This window comes from Dermacentor variabilis, unplaced genomic scaffold (genome assembly GCF_050947875.1).
Source record: "Dermacentor variabilis isolate Ectoservices unplaced genomic scaffold, ASM5094787v1 scaffold_13, whole genome shotgun sequence".
Classification (NCBI taxonomy): domain Eukaryota; kingdom Metazoa; phylum Arthropoda; class Arachnida; order Ixodida; family Ixodidae; genus Dermacentor; species Dermacentor variabilis.
Window position 1 is genome coordinate 9,724,383 of NW_027460291.1, and position 13,811 is coordinate 9,738,193.

The window sequence follows — 13,811 nt, forward strand, 5'->3', positions numbered from 1 at the left end:
TTTCCGCTGATGATACTGTGCTTGTTGTGCAGGCCATGTTTTGATGCTAATGGATGGCACCTGTATAATCATGTAAGACTTTCGTGAATATATTGGCGGAGCAGCACCTTCTGTTATTTTGTATGTATATTTTTGACCAGCAACACAACCAAGCAGAGGTATCTTGTGCTGTAGGCAAAACAAGTGGCCACTTAGATTTGGCAGCTCTAGATGGGCACATCGCATCTAGTCGTTCCTCACCCCACTTTAACATTTACATTTCACCAATGGCAAAGGACAATGTTGGATTCCGTAAAATATCCAATTTCAAGTGTACTATGGATGACTGACTTTTGAAAGAACAATGAAGTGATGCCTGGAAACCTGTGTACCAACTTTCTTCCCATATTAGTTACTATAATGCCTTTCAATGTGTCTTAAAATTCTTCATATGATGCACCTGAATTTGGTGCTAGAGTGCAGAGGAGTGCAGTAGTTTGACTTTACCTGGGGTGGCAAAATGCCTCACAACACTGCTACATCAAAGTAGCAGTGTTGCAGCGCTCAACGGTGCCCTTAAAGGCATTCAGTTGCGCGCATCACATGACAGGGGGGGGGGGAGTACAAACATAAATGAGATTACAAAGAACTAGTTACAATGAATAATAGGAAAAAGTACAGAACAAAAGTATGCTAACATTGTATAGGTATTAAGAAACAGAATGTAAGAAATCATAAGAATTGCAAAACGATAGTTATGCACACAGCACAATCAAATGTTGAAAATATGCATGCACATATAAACTACGGTATTAATACTGGTATTTATTAGTAACTCACAAAAACAACTAAACAAGAATGTAATAAAAACGGCAACTAATTGACAGTGCGTAGCACGTCGTAAAATTTTAGTGTCAGATTCTGTGGCAATATCAGAGGTAAAGCAGTTCCATTCAGTGATGGTGCAGGGTATAAAAGAGCATGCATATTGTAACGTGTGAGATGGTGTACGCTTGAATATGAGGTGGTGATCCCAGCATGAAAAGACGACAGGTGGTGACTGAAAGAAATCATTGTGAAGAGAAGCATGATTATAAAATTTGTCAAGCAGGCAAAGACGCACTGATTTGTGGCGAAGGGATAGTGCTTGTAAATCAGTACATGCTTTTAATGATGACACGCAAGTGTAAGATGAAGTCGGAAAATATGAAGGCGAGCAGCCCAGTTTTGCACAAATGCAATCTCGTCAACAATGTTTACCTGCCAGAGTGCTATATTAGTGATGCGTTTTCGAGCTTTGTGTGTATTAGTGTAGTGAAAGCAAGTTTATCTATGTTGACAAAAGCATGCTTTAGGTTTCATTTGATGATGCCAAGAGTGTGATGAGCTGCTGCAAAGATGGAGTAAATGTGGTGTTTTATGTTAAGTCGTAATGAAAATGAAAACCTGTGCTGGTAGTTGAATGTTAAACTGGGATCTTCGAAATAGTCGATGACTTGTGAATTAATAATGTGTTCCATAAGTTTGCGAATTGTACTGGTTAAAGATCTGCATTGGTAGTTAAGGGGTGAGAAACATTTGCTGGATTTGTACAAGGGGATGACTTTAGCCACTCACCAGTCTTAGGAATGGACCCAAGGGGTATGTCGCGACACTAGCTGGGACACATTCTTGAGTAGCTTGTTATTAAATTTGCTTTGACCTGTTGTAGATGAAGTTTTTAATCTATTTAGTAAGGTAAAAATGCCCGATTCACTAATAACAATTTCAGACATGTCAGATTGCATGGGGAAGTCAGGGCATGCAGTGATGTCTTCGCATTTGGACACTCAACAAAACATGTCATTTAGAAACTACACACACTATAACTCAGGAACTACGTCACCACCAGAATTAGGATTATGTCAGGCTGTGAATAGGGGTTTATTACGTGCCATAATCACTGTTATTCATAGCAAATCATAGCTGTAAACCTGCTGACGTGTGGATTTTAGTAGCATCTGGCATTCTTTGTCACATAATACGTATCTTTGCCATGTAGTGGATTTTTTTTATTTGCCATTCTATAGAGTGCTTCATTTTATTTATGAGGTGCTGCAGGTGTTTATTGAATGTTTTGTTACATCTAATACTGAGAAAAAGGACGAACAATTTGATAAGATTTGCAAAGGTGGCTCTAAACATAACCTAGTTCTCCAATAGCTCGAGTGTGTCTGCAAAGGTCATTAATTAACGATTATTCCTAGTAATGTTGGCCCTATTGTAGCACCTAATGTGTTTAGTAGTGTTTTCTTTTTGTTAAAGAGTAATGTCGGCCCTATTGTGGCACCTAATGTGTTTAGTAATGTTTTGTTTTTGTTAAAGAGAAGTTAAGCAGACCTACTTTAACTGCATGATCAGACAGCCCGTCCAGGTGAGTAATGCCGGAACAGATTAGAGGATCGCTCATCGAGATGAGGAGGAGGAGGAATAAACATTTATTTTTGAAACAGTATCCCGGGTTAAGCCCCAGTTCTACTCTAGGTGGGAGGTCTCCTCATTCCAGGAACCCTCTGGCCTTCGCGGCCTCCTTGGCCCTGGCGACGAGGTGTCATTGTTGTTCCAGGCCCTTGGAGACGAGCTTGACCTCTCACGTTTCAATGAGGTCTTCGCTTTCTTGTCTGGCGTTATATTCTTCCGGTGAAGGCGATGCGTCTGTATCTAGATGCCATGGACACTCGAGGATCAGGTGCACCAGGGTGTCTGGTAAGCCGCACATTCGGCAGTGGTATCCTTGTAGCGTTGGGCATAGTCTGTGCATGAGTATTTCCTTGTATCATTTGGTATAGTCTGTGCATGAGTAATTCCGTGGGTGTAAGTGTTACTCTGTAGTCTTCTGAGTGTGGTACTTTCTTCTTCGGTGAGCTTTGGGTGAGGTGGTGGGTGCACCCGGCGTTTCAGCCTGTGATATTGAAGGATCGCTGAGTAGGTGATAAGTAACGTCTCTGCCCCTGCTGACGCAGGCCGGCATCTTGAGAGTAGGAAGGGTTGGCCGGCAGGTGTGGCCTCAGGCCACGGCGTGTGCTGCTTCGTTCCCCTCCAGCCCATCACGTCGACGAACCCAGGTCACGCAGGTGTAGGGGATCGGAGCGCTGTCGTGCTTCAATATCTTTAGTGCTTCTGTCGACACTAGACCCTTAGCATAGTTCTTGACAGCTGCTTCAGAATTGGAAAAAACTATAGCTGCTTCCATGCACGTGGTAGTTGCTAGGGCGATTGCCGTCTCTTCTGCAGTCTCAGAGTTTTGTACACGGACTATGGCAGACGCTAGCTCTCTGCCCTTAGAATCTATGACGTTCAGGGCGTAACCATTTCTTTGCGGGTATTTGGCTGTGTCGGTGTATCTGGCATGCGGATCTTGCCTGTGTCTTTGCCGTAGGGCATCCACTCGGGCTTGTCTTCTTTCCTTGTGGTACGTGAGGTGCATGTTGCATGTAATTGGTGCTATGCACAGGGATTTGCAGATGTTTGGAGAAATTCTTTCTTTTCGGTCCGTGGTGGCCTATAAAGGTTTCACTGTAGCTCAGCCGTTGCAGCACTGATCTCCCGGTAGGCATGAGCTTAAGTCATTCTAACTGACTAGCTTTATGAACTTCAGCTCATTCTTGCCAGGTGTTGTGTATGCCCATCTTGAGAAGTCTCGTAGTCAAAGCCATAGATCGTAGGCCCAGGGCAGTTTTGATGGCTTTGCATATTTGAATGTTAATTTTTTGTACCTCTGATGAGATCTAGAATATCGGCCAGTGCACATGATGAACAGGTTGGGAGAGTAATGAGTTGAGGTAACGTGAAGTGTAGACAGGAATGAAGGAAAATATGCCATTGAGCGTGAGCAGATGTGACAGATTCTGTTGTCCAGTTAATAACGGAGAAATTAAAATTGCCATAAATGATCAGAGTAGAATGCCAAAATAGCATATGCACTTTAGTTAGAATGTTTTGAAACTCGCTTGAAAATGCACAGTTTACATCCAGAGGGCAGTAGTATGGACTTATGATAACATTCTGCTTGAGAATTGAAGTGAAATCAAAATGTGCTCTAGGAATGAACGAATGCCAGTTGAAACTGCAAGAAATTATTTTTTTGAAGCTATGAGCATGCCACCTTCTATGCAGTTGCATCGTTCACAACAAAAAGTATTGTATGCAGATGTGGAAAGAAAAATGGTATAGGAGGTGGTATCGTTTAGCCACGTCTTGATTAGTACAAGAAGAGATGTCACGCATGAATCAATGAGCGATGCAAGTGACATATATTTTGACATCACACTTCAGCCGCTTGTGCATAAGAATGACAAGTTTGTAGACATGTTATGGCTGTGTGGTTGCATAAGCTGTCAGTTTCCACACTTGCACAAGATGAAGGTTTGGCTTATCATTCCAAAGCATGCTGAGACAGACGCACTGCACAGTTTACTTCCGAGTCCCAAACATATGTGTCGTTGTTGACCAAAAGCTTGTTAAAAACCAAGCAAGCTAAGTGTGAGCTGTCTCATACTGACTACAAATTTTAAAAAAAATTAATAAGAAAATAAATATATCTGTCATCCTGATAGCTGATTTGCTGTTCCTAAGTGATGGAGTAGTGCGAAAGTGACATATTTTATTTGTACATATTGTACTCTACCCACTGCAACAGTAAAATAAAGGAAAGAAAGGAAGGAAAATGTAATTATGTGAAATTATACAGATGGAGCATCCTTTTTTTTCATGCTGAAGTAAACAATCAATATATGCACATGTGAATACAATATGTGCATGCATTAGAATATATAACTTTAATCAGTCATATTATGTCAGTAAGACAGCAAGGTGGGCGAATTGGTTAGGATTTATCTTAGTTTTGGTAAGAGGCAGCGCAAAGGTACAATAAGTAGAAAACGTTATTAAATACACGAGCAGGGCTGTTAATGGTTTGTTAACACTTTTCTGTAACGCTATGTGTTATATCCGCGTCCACAGCGACTAGGCCGGCATGGATAAGCGTAGGTTATGATTAAGCTCTTCCTTGTCATTTCACGCGCTGATAACCCCGACCTATTACAATACGGCAGTTTCTGAATGTTTGCTAATCCGGCTTGGGCAAAGCTCCCGTCGTTTTGTGCCACCTCACGTCCGCCGTACGCGATGCCGGCCGGGCAATACTAGATTGACTTTTGAATGGTACGTACGCTCGCTGCGTGAGGGCACCCCGCAGGTGAAGGGCATGGGAAAGTAGCCCATTCTTACGACGCGGGGTTCGATATGTGACCTGTGATTAGCCCGAGGGTTCTTAGATTAACTTTGTAGCAGTTAGGCGGCCCAATGCTTCGCCCTGCCCGATTGTAGACGGTGGATATAGTAACATATTTTAATTTCGCTTGCGTTTCGCTCGCGCAAGAACTTTCCACGACTCGCTGACTTCCCGTCTGTCGCCAATGAATGTTCCCCGGCCAGACACTCCTCAAACCCGGCCCGGGCCCGATCCAGTCAGCAATTGCTTGCCCGCCCCGAGCATCCTTGGACCGAGTTTGGCATATGCGGCCGACAACGTTTTCTGTCTGGCCAGCGCTAGTAGTAAAATCATGTTTTGTCAACAATTAAGTTAGCTTGTTGACAGTACGTGAAACGTCGGTCGCTTCCGTATCGCAGCTCTGTTAGCATTCGCTTTTTTTGTCTTATTGTGTTACACAATAGGTGCGATTGCGATCACTTTATTCCGACGGTAATGCTATGTTATAATAGAGCAGGCAGGCCGGATCGAGGTGCCGTACTCGCCAGGGCCTTTCCTTGCCGTGCTTCGCGTACACTATCACCGATAGGTCTTTTATATGGACGGTAGGTAATAATAATAATGATAACCCCGAGAAAGGAATCCATGTGACATACTGGCCCTGAAGATAGGTTCATGTTTGCCGAATCGCACCGTATGTATGTATGTATGTATGTATGTATGTATGTATGTATGTATGTATGTATGTATGTATGTATGTATGTATGTATGTATGTATGTATGTATGTATGTATGTATGTATGTATGTATGTATGTATGTATGTATGTATGTATGTATGTATGTATGTATGTATGTATGTATGTATGTATGTATGTATGTATGTATGTATGTCTCGGTCGAATTGGCACGTACAGTTGAGAGGCTCTCATGAGATATGCTCGCCGACGACATGCCGATGAAGTGCTGTTTAGTATTTTTCTCGCGCACAACTATGTAAACGAACTTCCTATTAGCGTGTAGACGAATGGTGAGGGCGGCATATAGGTACAGTACCGTACATATTCGCCTGAAGAGGAACATTACAAATGTGCACATGGTATTCACATTTTATTAATTTAATGATGATATATGTGGGCTTTGTGGACCTTTAGGGTGTAGTGTAATATGCAATGTAGGAATGAAGTATTAAGAACACAACAAAATTTCTTGTCATATGACCAACTGAGTAAAATCTGCTTTTCAAATGAACAAACATACCCACAGGAATGCCACTTATAGCTTTTTCAACTGAGGTACCACATTTTTAGTCACATATACAGCTAGGGTATGCAATCCAATTTTAGAAGATGGCTTAATTAGCAAAAAGCTTGCATAATCTTGAATACTGTTAATGCATTAGAGGTGCAGCCTTAGTTACTGTACACATTGCATAATCTGCACACTGCAGAGCATTTGCATAATCTGTTTTGTACTTTCTTCTGCATGTGGCTGCAAGCCTTTGTTTTCAAGAGTGCACCTAAGAAGAAAAGTGTTTGTGTTTGGTTTGGATGATGCACTTCGGCGGCCAAGAGAAAAAACATGCAAATTATAATATTTTTTATTAAGATAGCTGCATTGGACCAGCAGGACCTACCTTTCATACCATGATTAGGGCAAGACAGATGGCACCTGTCAAAATCCAGAAAATGTATCATCCACTCTAAGTAATTGGTGAGCAAGCTTCAATACCATGAGGGGCCAGTGAGCCTTGGCTTTGGTATGACAGGAACAGTCTTGAAGATACCGAAACATATGTGCGTAAGGGACAGGAGTTGCCTGTGTCTGAAACCCACTTATGACTCCATTATAAACGTAAGCAGCTGTGCTTGTGCCATACCCTGCTGCTTAATTTCAGAGAGACTAAGCGATGAACGAAAGGCATAGATAGAAACATTGAGAGGAGGATTATTTATGTTCTTTTGCAATATCATGCTGCACTTACCACAAATTATAAACACTGCAATATTTGTCTCTAGCTTGCTCATTTTAATAATGGTTCCATTCACAGTCTCAACTCAACAGCATAACACAACATATTAAATTATTGCGCTAAAATCTGAGAGTGTGTTGGTTACGTATACTACATTTGGTTACATTTACGTATACTGGATGAGTGAGGGGCATATGAACACACTTAGTGCTGCTTTCCAACTGAGATTATTCAATACATTGAGCAACCTGACTTTAAACTTTCGCAGGTGACTGTTCAAGTCAATGCCCATACATTTGCCCACATCTACTGTTTGTTCTACATTGATTTCTCTTTTACGAGTAATCACAGTGGATTATAAGGGATATTACAATTAAACATTGAAGGCCATGATTATGAAAATAATATGGCCTTTGAAAACAAAAAGCATAGACAGGCCATCAAAATGGCAGCAAAAATAAAGAATAAATTAATTGTTTGTTCAAAAACAAGCCTAATAAACTTATTAAATCACCCATGACATGCCTCTTAATTGGCTCTTGAAAGTTGAGCTCCAAGACTGGCATGCTGTGTATATCACTGACAGTAAGCACCAGACTAGCAATACCAAAGTAACAGGGGAATCACCCATTGCAATCACCTCTGAAAATTTAGTCAAAGGAGTTAGAAAGCTCTTCTAAATCACCTTTCTAACAGCAGAGTAACACTGTACCATTTTGGAACAATACATTTGTGTTTCCCTGACATGACCCAAATACCTCAAATGGATCCCGGCACATATGGGAGAAGTAACCATGAATGGCCCTCCTAACCTCAATGAGAAGGCCGACCGAGCCGCGTGCGAACTAACCCACCGCGTCTCCGACAGTGACGGCCCAACACCCCGCAACCCCCGGGTAGCGGAAGGACTACGGGGAGGCGACGACAACGAAGTAGCGATACAAGACAACAGGGACAGACTGGTCACATACCACGACATACTGGCACACTATACGAAACAAGGAGAAACATACCCACAACCCTGCAAACAACTCGACAGGTTTCAAGAAACAGATTGGAGGAGGTTGCAAACCAGAACGTTCCGAAACCCAGTACATTTAAACAGAGTAAATTCAACGCAATACCCAGACGTGAGCTGCAAGCTCTGCAAGCAGGAACACGCAGACATGGCACAGATCTCATGGAAGTGCACACAGATCAGATCGATATATGTAGAGGACAAGATAGAACCGGACCTTCTCGAGGAGTGATAGCTAAGCGCTCTGACTAGCTCGGAACTACACGACCAACTATGGGCTATCCAGTGGGCCCGGGCAGCTGTGGAAAGGCTATGCCTCACCGCCCATAATACCCGGGTGGCCTGAGCCCGAGCTGGGAACCTGTCAGGTCCTTTTCCTATTAAAGTTATTTCCGTACGTCCCTCCCTGGTTCAAAAAAATTTACCTTCCTAAACGCCATGTTCATCTTTAGAGGCATGATTTATAGAGATACACTGGCAATTTAATCTCTCCACCATGGATGCTAAAAAGTCTCCAAAGGCAAAATGCTACTCGCTGATAGATGCTTCATTTCAAAGAACATTTGCCCTTTTTGCACACAATGCTTTGTTTAAGGTCACATTCAGAGCAAGTGAAAAGCACAATTAGGCCTATAGTTCCCTGCCTGTAATGATACTTTGTACAAACTTGCTGTGAAACAGTATTGCATGAAGCTACACTGACTCTCTACAACTGCAGAAAATTACTCTTTTCATTCAGGCAGCAGTGACATTTCTTTCCATTCATAATAAGTGAGTCAAGATGCCTGTGCTATCATTATTAAAATTACGTATTTCCTGATGATAAATTGCAGTTAAGAATACTGCGTCCTTCACAGTGCTTGCAAAATTGATGCAGCAATGGCTGTCAAATTTGAGCGTAAAAGCATGTGTCGCATCAGAGCAAAGTTTTCGGGGTAGAAAGACGGTAAGTGAGCCTGGCACAAGAGGTGCGGCTAGATACATGCTCTTGATGTTGTTGTGTTCTTTGCTATCTGCCATGGCATTGAAAAGGCCAGAGATGTGTCCCTGTACCGATTGTAAGCAAGCATTAAAAGTGAGTAGTTGTGAAGCTTGTGTATCTTCTGACAAAGCTATGTGGCTTTACTGTCTTGCTTCAGCTGTTAAATGGCACTCAAGGAATTGGTGTGTCTGTATTTGGGTGATGTTTGATAAAAATGAGGCTGCCTCATTGGTGTCATGTGTGACTTTACCGTGTACCAGCCCCGTTCTGCAGACTCTTGTCATGTATGGTATGAAGCTCAAGTAGAGTTGCAGACATCCATTGTATATTCCTTATTTTTATAAACAGGGAAGTACTTAAGGCTGACTGACACTATGCTTCCATCTCCTGTAATAGCAGCGTCTGTACAAAATACATTGGTCCAAAGGAACATCAGTGTACAGCCGTGCCATGGCCTTAAGTCTGTTCTTGCACCCAAGCAATCAGAAATGACTGCAACATGCAACCTCTTTAATTCACATGCTCATTTACATTGAATTAGCAATGCTGCCGTGGTGTTCACCTGGGCGTCTTCTTGAGCGAACAGAGGGAGAGCAGTTATTACCCTCATCACGTTCTGAATAATAATCTCAATCTGGTCCGTCTGCTTCGGTGAGGGCCAGTAAAACTGAGCCTGATAAATAATATGTGGCTGGAGTACAGACCAAACAACATTACTGGCTATTTCGGTACAATCTTCACATTTAGACGCAATCCCTCATATCAGGTGGAAGGTTGACATTGGTGTCTTCTTTATTTTGCCTAGCCAATTTCATCTTGTTCCGGATTGGCGAACATCGAGACCAAGGATCTGTACTTCTATTTCTTGTAACAAGGACCAGTGCTGGTAGCCAGGAATATTTTGGTGCGTGTATTGGGGCGGGGGGTGGTCGAGGAGGGCAGGGGGCAGGTGAGCATTGTCTGCACATCGTCCTATGCCAGGTAAACAGAATTGTTGGGTTCGGGGGCAAGGAGTTACGTTCCCGGTGTAGAGCATGCTGCAAGACAATGCCGGTCTAGCCTGGTGTGGTTGGAAACGCCTTTCTCAAACTAATTGCCAATAATTGTTAGAAAGCTATATTATGGCTACTTTTCCTTGCAGCAAGGTGTGTATTGTCCAAAATGAGTGATGCACGAATGATGGATGTCGCTGCACCTATTGCTGCCTGAAATGTGAGCCACCATTCAGGAGCACAGCAGTACTGGACGGTAGTGCTAGTAAATTTACATAATTAGCAAGGCTTCATTATGCATACACTGGAGTTAAATGTCATTTTTGATTAAAATGGCTGCGACATATGAGTAGGCTTTGTTTTTTTGAGGCCATTATCTGGCTTTCGTGCACCCCCTGAATGGGCTGTATTATTCTTGCATCCCTCTGACAACAAACTTTTGCTTGTGAGTACTTCTTGCTACCTTTATTACTGATTCCTTTTCTTGATACACAGATCCCCGTCTTTGCAATGTGGCCTCTGGCTGTTTATGTTCTTAGGAATGCAGACTTGTATGATGTTAACATATGTGAAAAGAAGCAGTATACACACTGAATACTAGAATTATAGAAAGCCACTGCTGTAAAATTAATGGTCAATCTCGGAAAGGGTCAGCTGAATTGGCCACAATCAATAATTTACTGAAGCTATAAAAGCTGCTTTTCTGAATAAATTTTCCAAGACAAATACAGCAATATGCGTGTCATGTTTGACGAGAATTCACAATTACCTGAAGCATATTTGCTTTGAGAATTAGTCCCAGGTGCCACAAGCACACTTAATGCAGAAGCTTGAAAACAGTACAGTGACAGGCCACACACTTCTACCACGTGAAAGAAAAAAAATCCCAGACCGTAGCACACTACTCACCGAGTTAAGAAAACAAACACATGTTGTCATTTATTGAAATTGCTCTTTATTTTTAAAAGTTCAATTCAGAACAAGTTACTACACAGTGTATAATTGTTTATGTTTGTTTCCATATTACATGCAACAAAATGCTGCACATACACAATCAGTCATGCATGCCCTCCTACAAAGAGTGCATTTTCTGAATGGAAACTAAGTGAATCAAGTGACATGTGGCTCATTTGTAGTTGCAGGTAAACTTGATGGCTGATAGCACTAAGGGCAAGTGATAGTAGTATAAACTTTATTTCTCCTAGTGGTTAGGGCGGTCAGTGCGTCCCTCAGTCCAGGGCTCCACTGATCTCTGTGGTTTGCTGGGCTTGATCGAGAAGAGCTCTCTGGCTCTCAGCATCTCCACTAGTAAGCCAAACATCCCAGTGCCTGTTACTTGGCACTTGCGCCGTAAGGGGCGAATTGGAATTTGGAGGCTGTAGTTTATACATTCATGTTACGTGGGCAAGAGTTGGCAGCTCCCCGCACCAAGAACACATACTTTCATAGAATGCAGGGTGTATCTTACTGAGTATTTGTAGGTGTAGATATGTGTTAGTCTGTACACAGCGCCAATCCCTGGCCTGTTCTTCCATAAGGCTGGAGTGCGGGCAGCTGTATTTTTGTCTCTTTTTTTCCTGGTTTTCGAAGGTGTCGTGTGGGTCAATGGGAGTTCCTTGAAAGGACTGACTAGTGCTCGGATGCTTATTGCTCGAGCAGTTCGGTCCACCCTCTCATTTTCCTGGAGTCCGGAGTGCGCCCGGCACCAAATTACCAGCTGGTGCAATTCTGTGAATTCTGTGTGGGACGGTACCCGTCATGCACGAACAGCATGCTGCCTTAGAGTCCATCATGGACAATGCAGATTGTTTCTTTTGCTTGTGCATCTCGAAAGGCCAGCACTATGGCTGCTGCCTAAACGGTGCAGGTAAAAGGGTTCCGAATGGAGGTTGTTATCCCTGTGGACCGATTGAAGGCCACTATTTTGAATTTGTCTGTTGCCACTCTGCACGCATCTGTGTAGTATAAGTCTGGATTTCTTTCACATTTCTTTTGTAAAGCTTTGATGGCGCTTTTCTTCTGCTTTGGTGGTGTTCCGTGCTCATATTCTTTGGGATTCGTGAAACCAGAATTTTCTCTCTTGTTTGTCTGGTTAGCAAACCTGTTTTTTCTAAGCCATACTGCGCTATCAGGGGATATCCCACCTTTTGTAACAGAGCCTTTCCTTGTTTTGTAGAATTCAGATGTTCTCTCTGAGGCTTGACCACATGCCGTGTCATGTTCTTCATATGTGTTGTGAATACCAAGAGCCTCCAGCTTTTCGGCACTTGTGTTTTTGGGAGCCCTAGCTGCCCTGATGATGGAGCTCACTTTAGACATTTCAGCCTTATTTAGTTTTTGAAAGGGGAGGCTATAGGTCACCCTGCTAATAATGAATGCTCGCACAAGTCTGACTGCCTCCGCTTCTTTGAAGCCTATTTGTTGTTTTGTGACTCCGTGGATCATTTGTGCCACATTCCTTGTTCTTTGTTTTAATGTTTCTAGCATGTGTGATGCCCTGCTGTTGCCTTGGTACAAAAACTCAGAATACATTCAGGTATGCATGTGGACACCAAGGGCAAGAAACACGGAAAAAATTGAGATTGGCTGGGTGGTTTCTTTTGATGCAGTGAAACGTAACTAAAGTCCAAGTATGCATTCACAAGACATCTGCACATGAACACGTTACTAAAATACATCAAAGCTTGACCAAGCAAACAAATTTGCAGGCCTCTTTGAATTTATTCCATTTGTCATTTTCAGCACTGGTCAAACGTGCAATACATGACTATGAAAACGCAGTTTGTGTCTGTATACAGAAAAAGAAATTGTGGGCTGTAACTGCATGAAACTGTGATTTCTAATGCACAAACTTTTGTGCATAGACAATTTGATACAAGGAAGTGCTGGTACAGATTTCCCAGTAAAAATGCATGCAGTTTGAAGCTTATTTCACAAAACTGAAAAAAATGAACATAATTGTGGGCACACACTGCATGCCTCCATTTAACACAGAAATAGGCTGGCTGTTCGCATTGTTCATGCTGCATAACAGTAATTTGCCGCCTTAAAGATAATGTTGCTATGACGCAAATCGCTCCCAGTGGAAAAAGACAACAGGAATTCCTGTCGTAAATACGGAAATTTCTGTTGCACGACAGAAGTTCCTGATGTTTCTGTAGTTGCGACAGACATTTCTGACATTACGACAAATTCTGAGGTCCCAACAGAATCATCATGTCGTGAAGACCAAGAGTTCTGAAGTCGCAACAGGAACGTTCTGTCGGGCAACAAGAGTTCTGAAGTCGCAACACCAACTTTAATTCTATCGCAACAGCGATTCTGACGTCGCAACAGGAACTCTCTGTCGGGACTACACATTTTCGGTCGTGGCGTTAGAAATGTGCCACTTTTTCTCGCAGCGACATAATTTCTGACGCTTTCAGTTGCGACGCTTTAAAATTGTATGTCAATTTCGCATCGGTGGTGTACCCTGTACTTTTCTCTTGCGCGATATTCAATCGTGCTTCTCTGAAGCTGGCAATGCTGACAGCACCGACACCGGTATTAAAGTCGACGTGGCCAATTGTTATAATTGTGCCGTGAAGATGAAGCACCATAAACACCCTACCGGCCTCCT